The sequence below is a fragment of the Moschus berezovskii genome, chromosome 10 (genome assembly GCF_049115385.1).
Source record: "Moschus berezovskii isolate FMDL1 chromosome 10, NW_MosBer_1.0, whole genome shotgun sequence".
NCBI classification, from domain to species: domain Eukaryota; kingdom Metazoa; phylum Chordata; class Mammalia; order Artiodactyla; family Moschidae; genus Moschus; species Moschus berezovskii.
Genome location: NC_142469.1, coordinates 43,467,565 through 43,487,017, shown reverse-complemented (window position 1 = coordinate 43,487,017; position 19,453 = coordinate 43,467,565). Strand labels below are relative to the sequence as shown.

Here is a 19,453-nt window from a genome sequence, read left to right as displayed (position 1 = left end):
GCACCACTTGTTAAAGATACTGTCTTTTCCCCATTTTATATTCTTGCCTCCTTTGTCAAAGATAAGGTGTCCATAGATGCGTGGATTTATCTCTGGGCTTTCTATTTTGTTCCATTGATCTATATTTCTGTCTTTATGCCAGTATCATACTGTCTTGATGACTGTGGCTTTGTAGTAGAGCCTGAAGTCCAGCAGGTTGATTCCCCCAGTTCCATTCTTCTTCCTCAAGATTGCTGTTGCAACGAAAAGAATAAAATACTTAGGAATATATCTACCTAAAGAGACAAAAGACCTGTACATAGAGAACTATAAAACGCTGGTGAAAGTAATTAAAGAGGACACTAATAGATGGAGAAATATACCGTGTTCATGGATTGGAAGAATAAATATTGTAAAAATGAGTATACTACCCAAAGTAATTTATACATTCAATGAAATCCCTATCAGGCTACCAACGATATTTTTCACAGAGCTAGGACAAATAATCTCACAATTTGTATGGAAATACTAAAAACCTCGAATAACCAAAAAAACAAGTCTTGATGGGAATGTGGAGAGATTGAAATCCTTGTGCACCCTTGGTGGAAATGTAAAATGATGAAGGCTCTATGGAAAATAGCTTGAAAGTTCTTCAAAAGGTTAAAAAATTAAAAATACATTTACCATATGATTCAGTGATTCTGCCTTGAGATAGATAGCCAAGTAATTGGCTATCTAATGGCATAGCCAATGGCTATCTACTGGTATAGGTAGCCAAGAATTGTCTACCCCATTAATTTATCTAATGGGATAGATAAATCAAAGAAAGAAGGATCTCAAAGATATTTGCACAGCCATGTTTAATGCAGTATTAATCAAATAGTCAAGAGATAGAAGTAACCCAAATGTTCATTGATGAATTAATGAATGAACAAAACGTGGTATATACCTATGAAACTGATAGTGAAGTAGCTCAGTCGCATCCGACTCTTTGCGACTCCATGGACTGTAGCCCACCAGGCTACTCAGTCCATGAATTCTCCAGGCAAGAGTACTGGAGTGGGTTGCCATTTCCTTCTCCAGGTATATACGTTTAATGGGATATTATTCATTCTTGAATAAGAAGGAGCTCCTGTTATATGTAACATGGATGAACTTTGAGCACATTATGCTAAAGGAAATAAGCCAGTCACACAATGTGAACGCTGTGTGATTCCACATATATGAGGTACCTAAAGCAGTCAAGCTGATTAGAAAGTGGCAGAAAGAAGGAGGAAATGGGGAAGGTGTTCAATGGATATAGAATTTCAGTTTTACAAGATGAAAAATTTCTGGAAACCTGTTGTACAAAAATGTGAATATAGTTTACACTATTGAACTGGTCATTTAAAATTGGTTAAGGTGGTAAATTTTGAGTTTTTAAAACCACAGGTTTAAAAAAGCTTTATGATATGGTATCAATTTCTCCAGTGAGTGAGAAAATCATGATGGGTTGGGGAAATGTGTAACTTGCAGCAAATGACCTAAAAGGACAACAGTTCCATCTTTGTAAGAAATCCTTGTAATTTTTTCAAATAATTCTCAACATTAGAATGTGTAATTTTTTTTATGTTTAAGTGATAGGTGCAGGTTATTCAAGGTAGAACATTTGAAAAAGCCACTTGAAATAGTTGTGAGCAATATCAGTGTCATTATGAAGTGTTCATATCTTATACCATAGTTCAAAAATAGACGTATCTTTCCTTTTAACAATCAGTAAACTGCTTATATTCACTGCCTGACTGTCTTCTTGGCGGCTTCCTTTGTAGCTCAGTGGTGAAGAGTCTGCCTGCAATGCAGGAAACCCAGATTCTATTCCTGGGTTGGGAAGATCCCCTGGAGAAGGAAATGTCAATCCACTCCAGTATTCTTGCCTGGAGAATCCCATGGACAGAGGAAACTGGAGGGCTGTAGTTCATGGGGTTGCAAGAGTAGGATATGACTTAGCAACTAAACCACCACCACCACCTTCTCCTTAAAGTATTCAACCATCATACACACAGCGATCCTAGTAATTATGTTCATAAAACTTCGTGTTTCTTTCAGTACTGAATCTACATAGGAAGTATGGTGTTTAGTAGCAAGAGTTCTCTGTGAATGAGTATGTGTACTGATTGATATGCAGGTGCAATTAGTTTTATTTGTGCAGCAACCTGCTGTGTTGCCACACACATAGTTGAAATTTGTTGGCATTGATCTAAATGAACTTCCCCAATCTATATCTGGCTTGTACAATCATTATTATGTACCAAAAATCACATCTCTGTGCAGAACAAATAATCACATAACCCTTTGCCCTTGTATAGCCCACACATACTTGGACCTAATACATGTTCTGCATGTTAGTGACATTTATAGAACAGTAAAACGGAATATCAGCACAGTTAATGCAGTGTTAAAAACCACTCTTCTAAATGATGCATCATTGATACTATGCAAAGTACACTGGGTATTTTGTATTCTTATTTTGCTTTCTTCCCAACACACACACACACACCTGTGATGATTGCCTCATAAACCTCTCCGTAATAATATGTCTTATACCTGTTTGTGCTAGGAAGCATATGACTCGGAAAGTTTCCTTTGTTGTTTTTGTTTCTTCTCTTCCTCTGACAAGCAAATTCATCAACTATATACTGGAAACCATTATTTGTTTCTCATTCTAGAAAAACAGTTTACCAGAGAAGTCACTGTGATTTTTTTTTAACAATATACAGTACTAAAAGTTTTTATGACTTTATAATGCTATTTGATCTAGTTTCAACAGAAAATGCACTGAGACTAATTGATCTCTGGTTCAATACAATTGAATTTTCAGATACTCATTATTATGTAGCCTGTTCTCATTTTGTTCTTTTCTATTTATGTGAAATGATTAGACTTGCAGAGTCACTTGCCTTGCATATAGAGGTTCCCATCAGATGTTATCCTGAAGTTTGGTTCACTATTGATGACTTTCCTGGATGTAGTCTTTTGTTGCTTATTTTTATCACTTTTATGCCTTAATTAACAACTTTTAAGTCATTGATCCATTTTTTTCCTAAATTTGAAATATGTAATAGGGTATTAATGACTGAAAAAAAAAAATAGATAAATTCTCAACCAGTATACTAGACTGAGATGTCTCTGAACTTGAATACTAGGTAAAAACTATTGACTGTTTCAGTTGCACCTGTGCACTCCTTAAGCATGCGATGATCTTTAGGATCATTAAATAGAATTTCTGGCATTTTTTACTTCAAGCTCCCAAGCCTCCTCTTTCTGAAGGGTCTTCCCCCAGCACTATATTTATTCTCTTATTCCAAGACCTCAAATCCTCACCTCTCTCTTCCACACTATCATGTTTTATTTTTCCATTCAGTATACCCTAAAATAGATTTACTTATTATCATTTACTTATAGATGACTCCCCCTGATTAAAAATGAATCTCCAGGATAGCAAGGACATTGTTTGTCCTGGGTAAAATGAACAAAATCACTCTGTTCGGTAGATTATAAGCAAAAACAAAAAACTAGGCTTATTCAATTTCATGGCCAAGGAAACACATGCTTCCCAGTTCTAAGTTGAACACATGAGCAAAGACTTATCCACAGAGGAAAGAATAGGTGATTACACAAACACCTGCATGTTTAATTTCAGATGACAGTAATTGATGAAGAACAAGTTTTTGTAACATATTGGACCAAAAGTGGATATGGTAAGTTTCATACCATTATCTCTCCTTGGTGGGGGATGTTTCTCTGACTTTAGCATTTTATGGTTACCGCTGCATCTTCACTATGTACAACAGTGACTTACACAATATAGGAACTCAAGAAGTATCTGCTGAATGGGTAAATATTACATTTGGCTACTTGATAATGTATTGCTTCCCTTTTTTGATTTTCATAATTGTTTTATTTCTCCCTCCCTCTACTTCTAAGATCATACGCCCCATGAGAACAGGATATTGTCTGTCTTATTTACTCCTAAATCATCAGTGCCTCCAATAGTGCCTGGCAATTAGCTGATGCATAATGAATATTTATGAACTAAATGAGTGAGATTTGTGAAATTAAAGACAAAACGGTTTCTTTATCTTTTTCTTTAAACTATCACTTATGTGCTGACATCATTGGTAATCATTAAAGACCTCTAGTTCACTTTTTGAGAAATTGGTTAGGATATAACCATGAGAGTGAATTTCTGAAATTTAAAGAAAAGATTGCAGAGCAGAGGTGAGTGATATACTAAGATGCATATCAGTGGAGAGGTACAACGTGAGTTAATGTAAGAGTCTTCATTGATTGTAGGGACTTGTATGGAGATTGATAGATGGCAGGAATGAGGATGGAAAGAAGTTGGTTTACCCAGCTGGAGAGAAACAATGATGTTATGGAGAGAACCTGCCTGGGGGTTCCATTCCCACTCCATTTCAAAAGCTAGATCAGTTATGTAACCTGTTTGAAGCTTATTTTCAAGGGAAGTTACATGGAAATAAATATCAATGCTTCATAGATTGAAGTGAAATCTATGGAAAATAAGCCACTGTCCTCAGACAACAACTGTCATGTTATTATTTGCTCATAATATATGAGCACTTAAATAAAGGTGTATCCCATCTTTTAAACAAGGGTGAAAGGATAATAGTCTGAAACTGTTGGTGGGAATTTGGGAATGTTATGAACCTTGAAAAAAAGGGAGAAGAAAAACGAACAACTTTTTCAGATGAAAGAGAGAACCATTAAGATGTAGTAGAGGGATTATTCTGTGAAGAGACTAAGTTCATGGTAAAATATATTGATAACTGATGGAGGTTCCTTTGTAATCACTGGAACTGATATTTTTAAATGGCATCAGGAGAGGAAGGATGAAGAAGGAAAGGGGTTGAGATGCATCTGGGGAAAGCTCTGCTAGTCCAGAGGGTCTCAGCCTTGGCAGAGACGGAATCATAGAGTGTGAGAAGCAGGGTATTACAGTGAACAGTGGCAGTGTGGGTTACGCTAAGATCCCATTAGCACTTAGGAACAGAAATATTTTTACTTCTACAGGGTTTTAACCCCAGTGATACCCCAAAGGACTAAGAGATACTTGCTGAATTCAACTTCACATTTCAGATCCTGGCCTCCCCTGGCTTCCAAGGGGGCAGGGCTGATGGGAGACCCAAAGCCTTGTTCGGTGAGTTTTCAGATGGGTCCCCAGGGGAGGATGAGAATGATGAGGAAATCCTTGGCACTTTAGTTCTTCAGATTAGGTCAAAGTGGGAGTTAGTCACTGCTTTCTGATATAAGATAAGTAGCATGAAAAAGTTGAAAGGTACAAAATCGTTATTTGGATACGACTGGGACTTGAGTCTCAACTCTTTCAGGGGTGTAAATTTGGAAAAGTAACAGCCTCCTAGGGGTTCTTTTTTCTCATTTGTAAAATGTGTATAATAATATCTTTCTAGGTATTTGTGAGTATTAAAATAACATGAGCGTACTGCCTTAATAATTATGCTGGAGATAGTGAATACAAAGTTCATTTATTTCCTGTGCATTTATAAGTTATATCTCACAATTTTGAAAAATGGTTGACAAATATGTATTGGGTATCTGCTAATTGCAGGCTCTGTGGACTGCTGGGAACGTTATGTGAAAAAGGTAAATGCATAGCCATGGCCCTCAATAGGGCTTATAGACATATGAATATTCTGACCCAGATTTCTGTTATTAAAACCATCAGGTCATGGTATAGATTTAACACCTGCGCAACCAAGCCTATATTTTATCATGGCACTTCTACTCAATGCTAATTTGTAATATAATCTGACTTCTCATGAAAAGGCTTTTTTCTGTGGTATTTCTAGAGAACTGAGGAGAGTTATCCTCCATCTGTCACTTCTTTTTGGTGCTGCTGCTAAGTTGCTTCAGTCATGTCTGACGCTGTGCGACCTCATAGATGGCAGCCCACCAGGCTCCCCCATCCCTGGGATTCAATAGGCAAGAACACTGGAGTGGGTTGCCATTTCCTTCTCCAATGCATGAAAGTGAAAAGTGAAAGTGAAGTTGCTTAGTCATGTCTGACTCTTAGCGACCCTATGGACTGTAGCCTGTAGACCAGGCTCCTCCATCCATGGGATTTTCCAGCCAAGAGTACTGGAGCGGGTTGCCATTGCCTTCTCCTCTGTTTGGTGCTATGACTGTTTTAATCTTTACATTGAGCCATTTATCAGTTCACTTCAGTTCAGTCACTCAGATGTGTAGAACTCTTTGCAACCCCATGGACTGCAGCACGCCAGGCTTCCCTGTCTATCACCAACTGCTGGAGCTTACTCAAACTCATGTCCATTGATTCGGTGATGCCATCTAACCATCTCATCCTCTGTTATCCCCTTCTCCTCCTACCTTCAATCTTTCCGAGCATCAGGGTCTTTTCCAATAAGTTGGTTCTTTTCATCAGGTGGCCAAAGGACTGGAGTTTCAGCTTCAGCATCAGTGCTTCCAATGAATATTCAGGACTGATTTCCTTTAGGATAGACTGGTTGGATCTCCTTGCAGTCCAAGGGACTCTCAAAGGTCTTCTCCAGCGCCACAGTTCAAAAGCATCAATTCTTCGCCACTCAGTTTTCTTTATAGTCCAACTCTCACATGCATACATGACTACTGGAAAAACCATAGCTTTGACTAGATGGACCTTTGTTGGCAAAGTAATGTCTCTGCTTTTTAATATGCTATCAAGGTTGGTCATAACTTTCCTTCCAAGGAGTAAGCGTCTTTTAATTTCATGGCTGCAGTCACCATCTGCAGTGATTTTGGAACCCAAAAATAAAGTCTGTCACTCTTTCCATTGTTTCCCCATCTGTTTGCCATGATGTGATGGGAGCAGATGCTATGATCTTAGTTTTCTGAATGTTGAGCTTTAAGCCAACTTTTTCACTTTCCTCTTTCACTTTCATCAAGAGGCTCTTTAGTTCTTCTTTGCTTTCTGCCATAAAGGTGGTATCATCTGCATATCTGAGGTTATTCATATTTCTCCCAGCAATCTTGATTCCAGCTTGTGCTTCCTCCAGCCCAGCGTTTCTCATGATGTAGACTGCATATAAGTTAAATAAGCAGGGTGACAATATACAGCCTTGACATACTCCTCTTCCAATTTGGAACCAGTATGTTGTTTCATGTCTAGTTCTAACTGTTGCTTTCTGACCTGCATACAGATTTCTCAGGAGGCAGGTCAGGTGGTCTGTTATTTCCATCTCTTGAAGAATTCTCCACAATTTGTTGTGATCCACCCAGTCAAGGCTTTGGCGTAGTCAATGAAGCAGAAATAGATGTTTTTCTGGAACTCTCTTGCTTTTTCAATGATCCAACGTATATTGGCAATTTGATCTCTGGTTCCTCTCTCTTTTCTAAATCCAACTTGAACATCTGGAAGTCCACGGTTCACTTACTGTTGAAGCCTGGATTGAAGAACTTTGATCATTACTTTGCTAGTGTGTGAGATGAGTGCAATTTTGTGGTAGCTTGAACATTCTTTGGCATTACCTTTCTTTGTGATTGGAATGAAAACTGACTTTTCCAGTCTTGTGGCTACTGCTGAGTTTTCCAAATTTGCTGGCATGTTGAGTGCAACACTTCCACCGCGTCATCTTTTAGGATTTGAAAGAGCTCAACTGGAATTCCATCACCTCCCTTAGTTGTGCTCATAATGATGCTTCCTAAGGTGCACTTGACTTCACATTCCAGGATGTCTGCCTCTAGGTGAGTGATCACACCATTGTGGTTATCTGAGTCATAGAGATCTTTGTTTTGTATAGTTCTTCTGTGTATTCTTGCCACCTCTTCTTAATATCTTCTGCTTCTGTCCTTTATTTCTGTCCTTTATTGTGCCCGTGTTTGCATGAAATGTTCTCTTGGTGTCTCTAATTTTCTTGAAGAGATCTCTAGTCTTTCCCATTCTATTTTTCCTCTATTTCTTTGCATTGATTATTGAGAAAGGCTTTCTTATCTCTCCTTGATATTCTTTTGAATTCTGGCTTCAGATGGGAATATGTTTCCCTTTTTGCTTTGCCTTTAGCTTCTCTTCTTTCCTCGGCTATTTTTAAGGCCTCCTTAGACAACCATTTTGCCTTTTTGCATTTCTTTTTCTTGCGGATGTCCTTGATCACTGAGCCATTTATAATGAAATGAAAATATTAATCATGATCATTTAAATCATAAATAAAGTTGGCTTTAACATAGTCTTATTCCTTAGGAATAATATGCTGCCTTGTGACATGTGAAATACTGTTGTCAGGAGTGAATCAGAGTTTTGTAATCACAAGTATGAGAAACCACTTCTCTCTGCCTTTGAATGCTAAGAGGAGGAAATAAAAGGTTTCTTTTTCCCTCCATGTAAACTTGACTCCTAGGTACAACGACAAAGAAAAAGACACACAAAGGTCCTGCTCTAGTCATCTCATTATTTTATTGTGAAGGCAGGAGACAGTGTAAGCCTCAGGATGACTTCAGTGTCTTTATATATCCAAACTGGAAGTTGTTAGACAAATATATGTTTCCAGGCAAATGATCTTTAATCACTGGAGCACTACTTTATAAGAGAATGTCAGATCTCAGAATACACACTATGATATGGATCACGTCACAGCTTTACACAAAACACTTAGACAGCATAAACTAGTTTTTCAGAAGCTGCCACCTCCCTTCACCCTCCATTTTCACTTCCCATGCTTTTCCTCCTTTGGGAAGATGCACACTAGTTCCATTAGCTTTCAGCACCAGCGTCACCATGGAAACTCACCTTCTTGTCTTCCCCCTCCCCAGTTACCAAGTACAGCTTTCTGGACTCAGTGCCAAGACCTCCTCTGTACACCCTCAGCATTCTTTCAGTGTTTAGACAAATCTGGTGGAAAATGTTGTTTACATTTTTTCCCCACAGTACTATAGCTGTATGTTTGGTCCAGCACATTTCCGTTGGATCTATCCATGTTCTGAAAGAGATTATTACCCCCTTACCCAGTCCATTATAGCTTAAAAAATTGTACTCTTTGATCTGATTTTTAAAACAGTATAAAAGATAACTCAGGATTACAGACATTCCATCTTTGTAGTGTTTCATTTACTTTTCATCTAAATGCTACATGTGCATAGTTTCTGTACCTTTGGAGATCATTTCTGTTTTGTGAAAATTGTACCATTAATGCTTTTTTCAAAAAAACCTAGGCAGTAATATGAAATATCTCTGATGTCTTAGAAGTTCATTCAAGTATATCTGTGAACCTTAGGTTATTTCAGCCATTATAATTCAGATGTTTAAATAATGTATTGGTGTTCCACATTACTTGAATGTATGGTTAGAGGCCTTACTTAGTACATTTTATGCAGACTTGAATATAATTTAATTAGTCATTCTAACACTCATTTATGCTGACACAAAAAGTTTTGTAGATGTGAAATGACTTTTTGTCCCTTCCCCTGCCTTTAAAATGTCAATTTTGGTTACGTATTTCTCAAACATTAAAATGTAAACTCAGCAAAGTATTTATTTATTTAACATTTTTTATTATAAATAAATCACATCAGCTGTCTCACCATGCTGACGTTGCCATTTTTCATTATAAACATTTATATTAAAAAAATTTAAAAAGATAGGTCTTCTATTTGGAAGAATTCCCTCTGATAAACAGAAGAGGGAGCAATATTTCCTTCTTTTTGACACAGAATGCAGAGTTGTTTTTTAAATTCCTACTTCACCTTTTTTTTTTTTTCCCTAAATGTAAACCTCCTTTGTCATAATCTCTGCTGTTGATTTTCTATTCCTTTCTTTCATTTTTAGTGGGGGAGGGATGTCTAGTAGTGGCAGGAGTGGGACCACCCATTTTGATCAAGAGTACAAAGGTTAAATTCTTTCTGGTTTGCTACTTTCTCTTAGGATATAGTTAAATATTAGAAATCTTTGTCTTCTACTGTACATTTTTACTTGCAACAATACTTTAAAAAAATCCATGGCAGCACTTTACAAAGAGGCCCTGGCATTGTGTGGTCAACTGGAGTGAATGCATGTATTCTCTGGGGCCTGCCCTGTGAGAGAGTGTCTCCCCGTTGTTCTCACTGTGAACTGAGTAAGAACCGTGCACATCTGAATAACAGAGTCTTTTCTGCCTGGTGCAATCCTGGATTGTTACAGTCTACAGGCCAGCCATGCTGTCACCGGCACAAATTGATTTAACCATCAATTGCTGTGGTCATTAAAGCTGCTAAAAGTCCTCGCCAAACTGATGAATTGCAACTGAATGTGAAATGAGTCTCTAAGTCCGTTTCCCACCATCTCATATCAAAGGCTATTGTATCCCTGCAAAGTAACGGGTCGGAGGTTCAGGCTGGGGTTCAACAATGGGCCCTGTCAGAGGATAGAGCTCCATTCACTCTGGCAGACCCAATTACAGTTTGCTTTCCATACCTTATTGTATAAAATTTGCATCCAACTAATACATTGAATTATTGGCATACTTTGGGTGTCAAAAGAGTTCACTGAATGGTTTGTCCTTAAAATACATGGAATTCTAAGCATCTGGTGGCTACTGGGTCATGACAATGAAAGGATTCCCTGGTTTTTCACTGCTTGCCGAAGGACTCATTTTTTTCTCAGCTCAGATTTAACACTTTATTTATTTATTTATTTTTGAGAGGAGCTGTAGGGAAGGAATGGTACTCTTCCTGCCTACAAGAATGTAATTAAAAAATTTAAATGATTTACTATAATCTCTTTGGGACAAAGAGGGCAAAACCAGACTTGGAATAAATAAGTGGACAAAAGCAGGGTTACATTTTGATGTTTCCTTTTATTTTAAACCAGAAGAAAAGTAGGGAGTGAAATAATAGTAGGGTAAAATTAAAATCACATTTAGGTGTAGATATCAATGCCCAGAGAACTTTCATTAAGTCTTTCAGGAAAACATATAGGTTAGATTTTAAGTCATCAAGGTTAAGCCAGTCAAGAGCTACAAGTCAACTAGGCAAAGAATATGTCTATATTGACACTAATGATTTCTTTATTTAGTCAATAACTAAGTCTGTGGAGATGAACCATCAGAAAAAATGAAATACTTCAAGTTCTGATATTGCAATTCTGATAGAGAATTTCAGGAGATTTCAAGTTTTGCAGCAACATTTGATATGCTCCTGCTGATGATAGAATTCTTTTTCTTATCAGATAAAAATCTGAGTAATAATTTTGTTTTGAGTCTTGGGTTAAGTATGTCAACTAATTTTATTTACACATGCAGCTTCTTATGGAATTTTCACAAATTCACTTGTTTTTTCTTTAATGTTTAGATTAATATTTAAGAGCTGTGTAAATGGTCCTTGTTTTTAATTTCAAGGTTTTTGCCTGTTCTTTCTCCTTTTCTCTTCCTAAACCTCAAGGTAGTATGATTTTAGCATCTAATGTTTTCCAACATGTAGAGAGGAAGCTCTTTAGGAGAAACAGGACTTTGGAGATCAAAGGCAGAAAGTTCCCTTTTCCTCTTGAATCCCCACACGCTCTGGTTATTTTCTTTCCCAAGCTCATCTTGCCACCAAGTGCTTTCAATAGGGCTGAAAAGAGCAGATATGGAAAATAAAATAAATCTGACTTCATATGGTAATGGGGATTACATGAATACAAAGTTTAGAAGAAAGTGAGCAAAGCCAGCAAGGGCCATAGTGCCACAGAGAAGAGAGAGGAAGGGAAGTTTTGCTTAAAGAATCAGTGCATAGGTCAGAGGTTCAGGCCATTCAGATGTATTAATAATGAGTTGGCAGACAGATCCAGGTTTGTGTTTCCCTAGACTCTATTTACCATAGACTTTGAGTCTCCAGTAACTGTGTGTGGAAATCCATCAGTAAGAACTGTTACATTTTGCCCAAGGTTCCAAATGACCCTTGAAGAAGGTCATTGGATTCTTGTCTCTGAAAGATCTATTGTTCAAGACAAGGGAAAAGCACAAGCTCCCTTGGCAAAAAAGAAAAAATTCTGACTCCAGATTGCTTAAGCATTGTAAACCAAATGGAATGTCTATGTTTTGTGACCCAAAGAACTGTAGAATATTTTAGATGGAATGTGATATGGAAATCAATTCTTTTCATAAGCTTCACACAAAACAGCATTAGAAATCTTGTATTTATTTGTGAGAGAAAAGTAAGACAATACAGTCTCCCCAAATCTTTTAAAGATAATTGGCTTCCATTTATTTATTCTGGACCAACAGTTTATCAACGTTTTTAACATTAATGTGGTTGTAAAATTTCAGCATTTCTCATGATTATTAATTTATATCTTGACTTAGGAATTCTTAAGCCCAAATGACATGAGAAAGTCCTACTTTAGTATTATGTAAATAACTTTAGATCACCTAGTACTTATATTGAAATATATGTGCCTATTGAAAATACTTACTGGGATAGTACTGCACAAGAGCTTTGTAAAGCCTTACATGAGTGTTTAGCTTTTAAGTTAACATAAATTTAAAAATAATAGTTCTAATGAGGTGGATGAAACTGGAGCCTATTATACAGAGTGAAGTAAGCCAGAAAGAAAAGCACCGATACAGTATACTAACACACATATATGGAATTTAGAAAGATGGTATCGATAACCCTGTATGCGAGACAGCAAAAGAGACACAGATGTATAGAACAGTCTTTTGGACTCTGTGGGAGCGGGTGAGGGTGGGATGATTTGGGAGAATGGCATTGAAACATGTATATTATCATATGTGAAATGAATCGCTAGTCCAGGTCGATGCATGATACAGGATGCTCGGGACTGGTGCACTGGGATGAACCAGAGGGATGGGATGGGGAGGGACGTGGGAGGGGGGTTCAAGGTGTACACCTGGGGCAGATTCATTTCAATGTATGGCAAAACCAATATAATAATGTAAAGTAATTAGCCTCCAATTAAAATAAATAAATTAAAATTTGAAAAAAATTACCTGAATATACATTTTAAGACAATTTTAAGAGGCCTTTAATAAGAATTTTTCATTATTTCCTTCCACTAGATTCAGGAGAACAGCAAGCCTGCCTACTTTCTGCATACTCATGTGCGGTATGCATAATCGATACTTGATAAGCATGTGTTGAGTGAATGAATACAGTCTCACAGTACTGCTACAAGACACTCATGATCAGTCTCTCAGTCATATCCAACTCTTTGTAACCCCATGGACTGTAGCCTGCCAGGCTCTTCTGTCCATGGAATTTTCCAGGAAAGAATACTGGAATGGGTTACCATTTCCTCCTCCATGGGATCTTTCCAACTCAAGAATCTAACCTGCATCTCCTGCATTGGAAAGCAAATGCTTGACCCCTGAGCCACCTGGGAAACCCCAGCTAAAAGATGGACAGTACTTTTAAAACTAATCATGCATTTGGTGGGCACTTTCAATTTGAAGACTAATATCTTTCTTCATGGGGAATTCTCTTCTGTATTTTGTTCTTGTTGTTGAGTTTCTTCACATTTTCCTCTGTTGGGAAAATCTAATAGATTTGGACCTTCTGAATTGATTCTCTAAATTTCTCTCTCAAATTTTTATTTTATGCTTGTATATATTATTTTGGCCCGGAGGTAAATTCTTAAGAAACTCTACCTTCAGTATGAGGACTGTTGAGTGGGGAGAAGCATGGGTTTCTCTGGTTTTCAGTCAGTTCATTTGCTCAGTCATGTCTGACTCTTTGCAACTCCATAGGCTGCAGCATGCCAGAATTCACTGTCCATCACCAACTCCCAGAGCTTACTCAAACTCATGTCCGTTGAGTTGGTGATGCCATCCAATCATCTCATTCTCTGTCGTCCCCTTCTCCTCCTGCCTTCACTCGCACTGCCTCCTGTACAATGTCACAAACCTTCATAGTTCTTCAGGCACTCTCTCTATCAGACCTAATCCCTTGAATCTATTTGTCACTTCCACTGTATAATCATAAGGGGTTTGATTTAGGTCATACCTGAATGGTCTAGTGGTTTTCCCTACTTTCTTCAAGTTTGAATTTGGCAATAAAGAGTTCATGATCTGAGCCACAGTCAGCTCCTGGTTTTGTTTTTCCTGACTGTAAAGAGCTTCTCCATCTTTGACTGCAAAGAATATAATCAATCTGATTTTGGTATTGACCATCTGGTGATATCTATGTGTAGAGTCTTCTCTCGTGTTGTTGGAAGAGGTTGTTTGTTATGAGCAGTGTGTTCGTGTTAGCCTCTGACCTGCTTCATTCTGTGCTCCAAGGCCAAATTTGCCTGTTGCTCCAGGTATCTCTTGACGTTCTACTTTGGCATCCCAGTCCCCTATAATGAACATGACATCCTTTGGGGGGTGTTAGTTCTAGAAGATCTTGTAGGTCTTCAGAGAACCAATCAACTTCAGCTTCTTCAGCATTACTGGTTGGGGCATAGACTTGGATTACTGTGATATTGAATGGTTTGCCTTGGAAATGAACAGAGATCATTCTGTCATTTTTAAGATTGCATCCAAGTACTGCATTTCAGACTCCTTTGTTGACTATGATGGCTACTCCATTTCTTCTCAAGGATTTTTGTAGATGTAATGGTCATCTGAGTTAAATTTACCCATTCCAGTCTATTTCAGTTCACTGATTCCTAAAATGTCGATGTTAACTCTTGACATTTCCTGTTTGATGACTTCCAATTTGCCTTGATTCATGGACTTAACTTTCCGGGTTCCTGTCCAGTATTGCTGTTTACAATATCTCTGGTTTTAAATGGTTTCAAAACCTTCAATTCTAATTTTTAGTCCCACTTTTCATTCCATCCTCCATATCAACTAAAATGAATTTGAAGAGTCCCTAGATTTTTGATGGAAAGATCTCCTTCCTCAGCTTTAACCACTCAATATGTTTTAAAAGTTCAGCTTTCTCTGTCTCATCTCATTCATCAAATACTCCATAATATTCTCTTTCTATCTCAATTTAAACACACACACACACATAGGTATTATATATATGTTTTCAATCTGGAGATGGCCTCCCTCATACTTCACTTGTTTTTAGGGTTTATATTGTCAGATGTATATTTATAAAACTATTTTGCTCTTATTTTACTAAGATTTCCTGATCTTCCACCTTGAACTATATTGTTTATTTCAGAATCTAAGAAATTGTTTAATGATTGACTAATTTGGGGGAATTACTCCATTTTTATTTTATTTTACATAGTCTGTTATTATAAAAGAAGAAATACAAGTACACTGCAGAAAATCTGACAAGCAAAAAATTTTTTAAAAATTAAGATATAATTCCAGAAATCCTTACTGTGTACTCTTGCAGATCTGTCCATCCAGCCACCTTTCACCTGCCTAACTATGCACATACATAGGCACATTTTTGAGCTCAAATGAGATTATATGGTACATATTCTTTTATAGCATATGCTTTCAATGAACTCTTCCTTTCTATTTTAGTAGATTTTCATTGTATCTCATACCCAGAAAGCTCTTTGGGTCTGAATTCAAGGTCATGAATTTAACATGGGCCATTCAGTTTAGTTGTATTGTTTACTCCAGAAGTATTCAGGTGTGTGAGTGAAAGTATAAAGTGAGTAGAGAGTTAGATTTAACCAGAATTGGGCTTTTGACAGGTGAGAATGATAAATGAAGGAGAGGGCAAGGGAGTAGGGAATGCAAGGAAGAGATTCTAATAAAAAATTGTGGAATTTAAGCTGACAAAAAAATCAGATGTGAAAGTAGTAATTCATGGTGAAAAAGTAGTTGAATAAATGGATTTTTGGTTGCAGAGAGTTAGCGGATTGTTGATAACCACTGAGTAGACAGGAAGTGTGTTTTGCAATTGAATATTGGAGGGGTTGCAGTTACTGATAATGAAGTGGTCCTGGAGGGAATGATAGACCTTTGTGGCATAGATAAAGTGAAGGCAGGAGGAGAAGGGGATGACCAAGAGGGTTGGATGGCATCACTGACTCAAGGACATGAGTTTGAGCAAATTCCAGGATTTGATGATGGACAGGGAACCCTGGTGTGCTTCAGTCCATGGGGTCACAAAGAGTCAGACATGACTGAACAATAACAAGGGTGAAGAATGTGATCTTTGGAGAGAAGATGGTCAAGATACCGAGATGACAGACATTATACATGTAAATTTTGAAATCACCATCAATTATGAGAAGAATTAAATAAGAGAAAAAAGTGATCAGGGATTAATATTTCTGAAGGCATGAACTAGAGGGACTTACACTTGTGAGTTTGACCATAGCAAGAATTAACAGGTGGTCTAGTTTTATGTTATGGGATTCAAAATCAGGGGCTTCGAAGGAAGAGGAATGGAAATGGTCTACACAGTGAGGTAAAGTTTTGTTAGACAGAAAATCACTTCCTAAGAAATTGCAGGAGAAGAATGTCATAGTTTAGTTGGTGCAAAAAATGTGAAAAAAAATGTCGAAGAAATAGGAAATCTTGTGGATAACTGATTAGGAGTGCCAAAGGGCATAATGGTTGAGTTTTAGGAATGGGGTGGGAGTAGGAATTGGGCTTCCCTGATGGCTCAGCTGGTAAAGAATCTGCCTGTAGTGTTTGAGACCTGGGTTTGATATCTGGGTTGGGAAGATCCCCTAGAGAAGGGACAGGCTACCCACTCCAGTATCTGGCCTAGAGAATTCCATGGACTGTATAGTCCATGATATCCCAAAGAGTTGGACATGACTGAGCAACTTTCACTTTCACAGGGGTATTAGAGACTTGGGACTAAGATATGACCTGGGAATATTGGGCTTCTTTGAGTTTGATGTAAACAGAAATGTAGGGCAAATGAAATTAGTTTTGAAAGTGCCAAGGCAGACAGTGGTGTGACACTGGAAGTGCTGCAGGTAGGACGGGGTTGGTCTCATTAGGAGCATTGAGAACTTGGAGATCTTTTCTTGATTTCTACCAATCGTGGTATGAAGGCACAGGAAACAGTAAGCAGCATTTTTGTGAAACTCGTATTGCTCTTTTCTCCTGCTGGAAGACACATTAGAACCGTGGTCTTTCCCCCAGTAGGTGGAGTACTGTGGCTCCCCTTGCTCCTGTTTGAGATAGAAAGTTAGAAAAAATATATACCTAATTTATATGTTATAAAATTTATGATAGATATATTTTTATTGTATAGATTTATATAACTGTTACATAAATGTATTTATATAATATATAGATATGTATTGTATATATACATGGACACACACATACAGAAGGAGCCAGTGGGAGAGAGAGAAAGAGAGAAAGGGAATAAAAAGAGAATTAGAAGACAATTTGCTGTAGGAAGATGTATTGTATTTCTTTCTATGTCATTGAGTACTCTTATAAATGCTCTGTTCAAAGAGCACATCTCAGTAGTGGAAATATGACTTTAGGATCACTTTACTGTACATAATTGCATTCAATGTGTACAAAATACCATCATGTAAGTACTGATATTCCAGGTTCACCTTTGCTTTCCTGCAGTATTGAAGTCCAAAAAAGCACTAAATGTGGGAATTTTTTTTTTCCTAACTCATTTGGTAGCAAAATCTGACCTGACCTCAACTGAATTAGTGGAAAGCTGTTTATAATATTCACTTATTTTATTTATTGTGAATAATGCTGCATTTCTTTTCTGGATGTCCATGTGATTGATTATAGGGAACTGTTTGAGACTTCAGCTAAGATGTTACATAATATATGGTGTATTTCTGTCCCATTAACTTAAAAACTGGAAAGTCTCAGTTTCAGAACACATTAGACTCCAAGAGTTTCCAATAAGGGATTACAACATGTACTCACATTCTCTAGGAAAGAAAACTGGTGTTTGAAGATTTTAGTAACCTGCACAAGGCCGTCTCTCCCATCAGGAAGCTTCCATAAGCCTCTTATCCTTCTCCACCAGAGGGAAGACAGACTAAAAACTACAATCACAGAAAACTAACCAATCTGATCACATGGACCACAGCCTTGTCTAACTCAATGAAACTGTTAGCCATGCCATGTAGGGCTACCCAAAATGGATGGGTCATGGTGGAGAGTTCTGACAAAATGTGGTCCACTGGAGAAGGGAATGGCAAACCATTTCAGTATTCTTGCCTTGAGAACCCCATGAACAGTATGAAAAGGCAAAAAGAGAGGACACTGAAAGATGAACTCTCCAGGTTGGTAGGTGCCCAATATCCCACTGGAGATCAGTGGAGAACTAACTCCAGAAAGAATGAATAAACCAAGCCAAAGCAAAAACGACATCTAGTTGTGGATGTGCCTGGTGACGGAAGTAAGTCCGATGCTGTGAAGAGCAATATTGCAGAGGAACCTGGAATATTAGGTCCATGAATCAAGGCAAATTGGAAGTCATCAAACAGGAAATGTCAAGAGTTAACATCAACATTTTAGGAATCAGCGAACTGAAATAGACTGGAATGGGTAAATTTAACTCAGATGACCATTACATCTACAAAAATCCTTGAGAAGAAATGGAGTAGCCATCATAGTCAACAAAGGAGTCTGAAATGCAGTACTTGGATGCAATCTTAAAAATGACAGAATGATCTCTGTTCATTTCCAAGGCAAACCATTCAATATCACAGTAATCCAAGTCTATGCCCCAACCAGTAATGCTGAAGAAGCTGAAGTTGATTGGTTCTCTGAAGACCTACAAGATCTTCTAGAACTAACACCCCCCAAAGGATGTCATGTTCATTATAGGGGACTGGGATGCCAAAGTAGAAAGTCAAGAGATACCTGGAGCAACAGGCAAATTTGGCCTTGGAGCACAGAATGAAGCAGGGCAAAGGCTAACAGAGTTTTGCCAAGAGAACACACTGCTCATAGCAAACAACCTCTTCCAACAACACGAGAGAAGACTCTACACATGGACATCACCAGATGGTCAATCCCGAAATCAGATTGATTATATTCTTTGAAGCTAAAGATGGAGAAGCTCTTTACAGTCAGCAAAAACAAGACCAGGAGCTGACTGTGACTCAGATCATGAACTCCTTATTGCCAAATTCAAACTTAAATTGAAGAAAGTAGGGAAAACAACTCGGAGAAGGCAATTGCAAGCCACTCCAGTACTTTTGCCTAGAAAATCCCATGGACGGAGGAGCCTGGTAGGCTGCAGTCTATGGGGTCGCTAAGGGTCGGACACGACTGAGTGACTTCACTTTCACACATTGGAGAAGGAAATGGCAACCCACTCCAGTGTTCTTGCCTGGAAAGAATCCCAGGGACAGGGGAGCCTGGTGGGCTGCCGTCTATGGGGTTGCACAGATTTGGACACGACTGAAGTGACTTAGCAGCAGCAGCAGCAGCAGGAAAAACCACTAGACCATTCAGGTATAACCTAAATCAAACCCCTTATGATTATACAGTGGAAGTGACAAATACATTCAAGGGATTAGATCTGATAGACAGAGTGCCTGAAGAACTATGGATGGAGGTTTGTGACATTGTACAGGAGGCAGGGATCA

The 19,453-nt window shown here is 38.0% G+C and overlaps 1 pseudogene; it reads right to left on the bottom strand.

Moving 5' to 3' along the window:
- LOC129560780 (pre-mRNA splicing factor CWF19L1-like) overlaps positions 1-8,944 on the bottom strand; it is a 52,865-nt pseudogene extending 43,921 nt beyond the window's left edge.
- Positions 8,945-19,453: the final 10,509 nt, after the last annotated feature.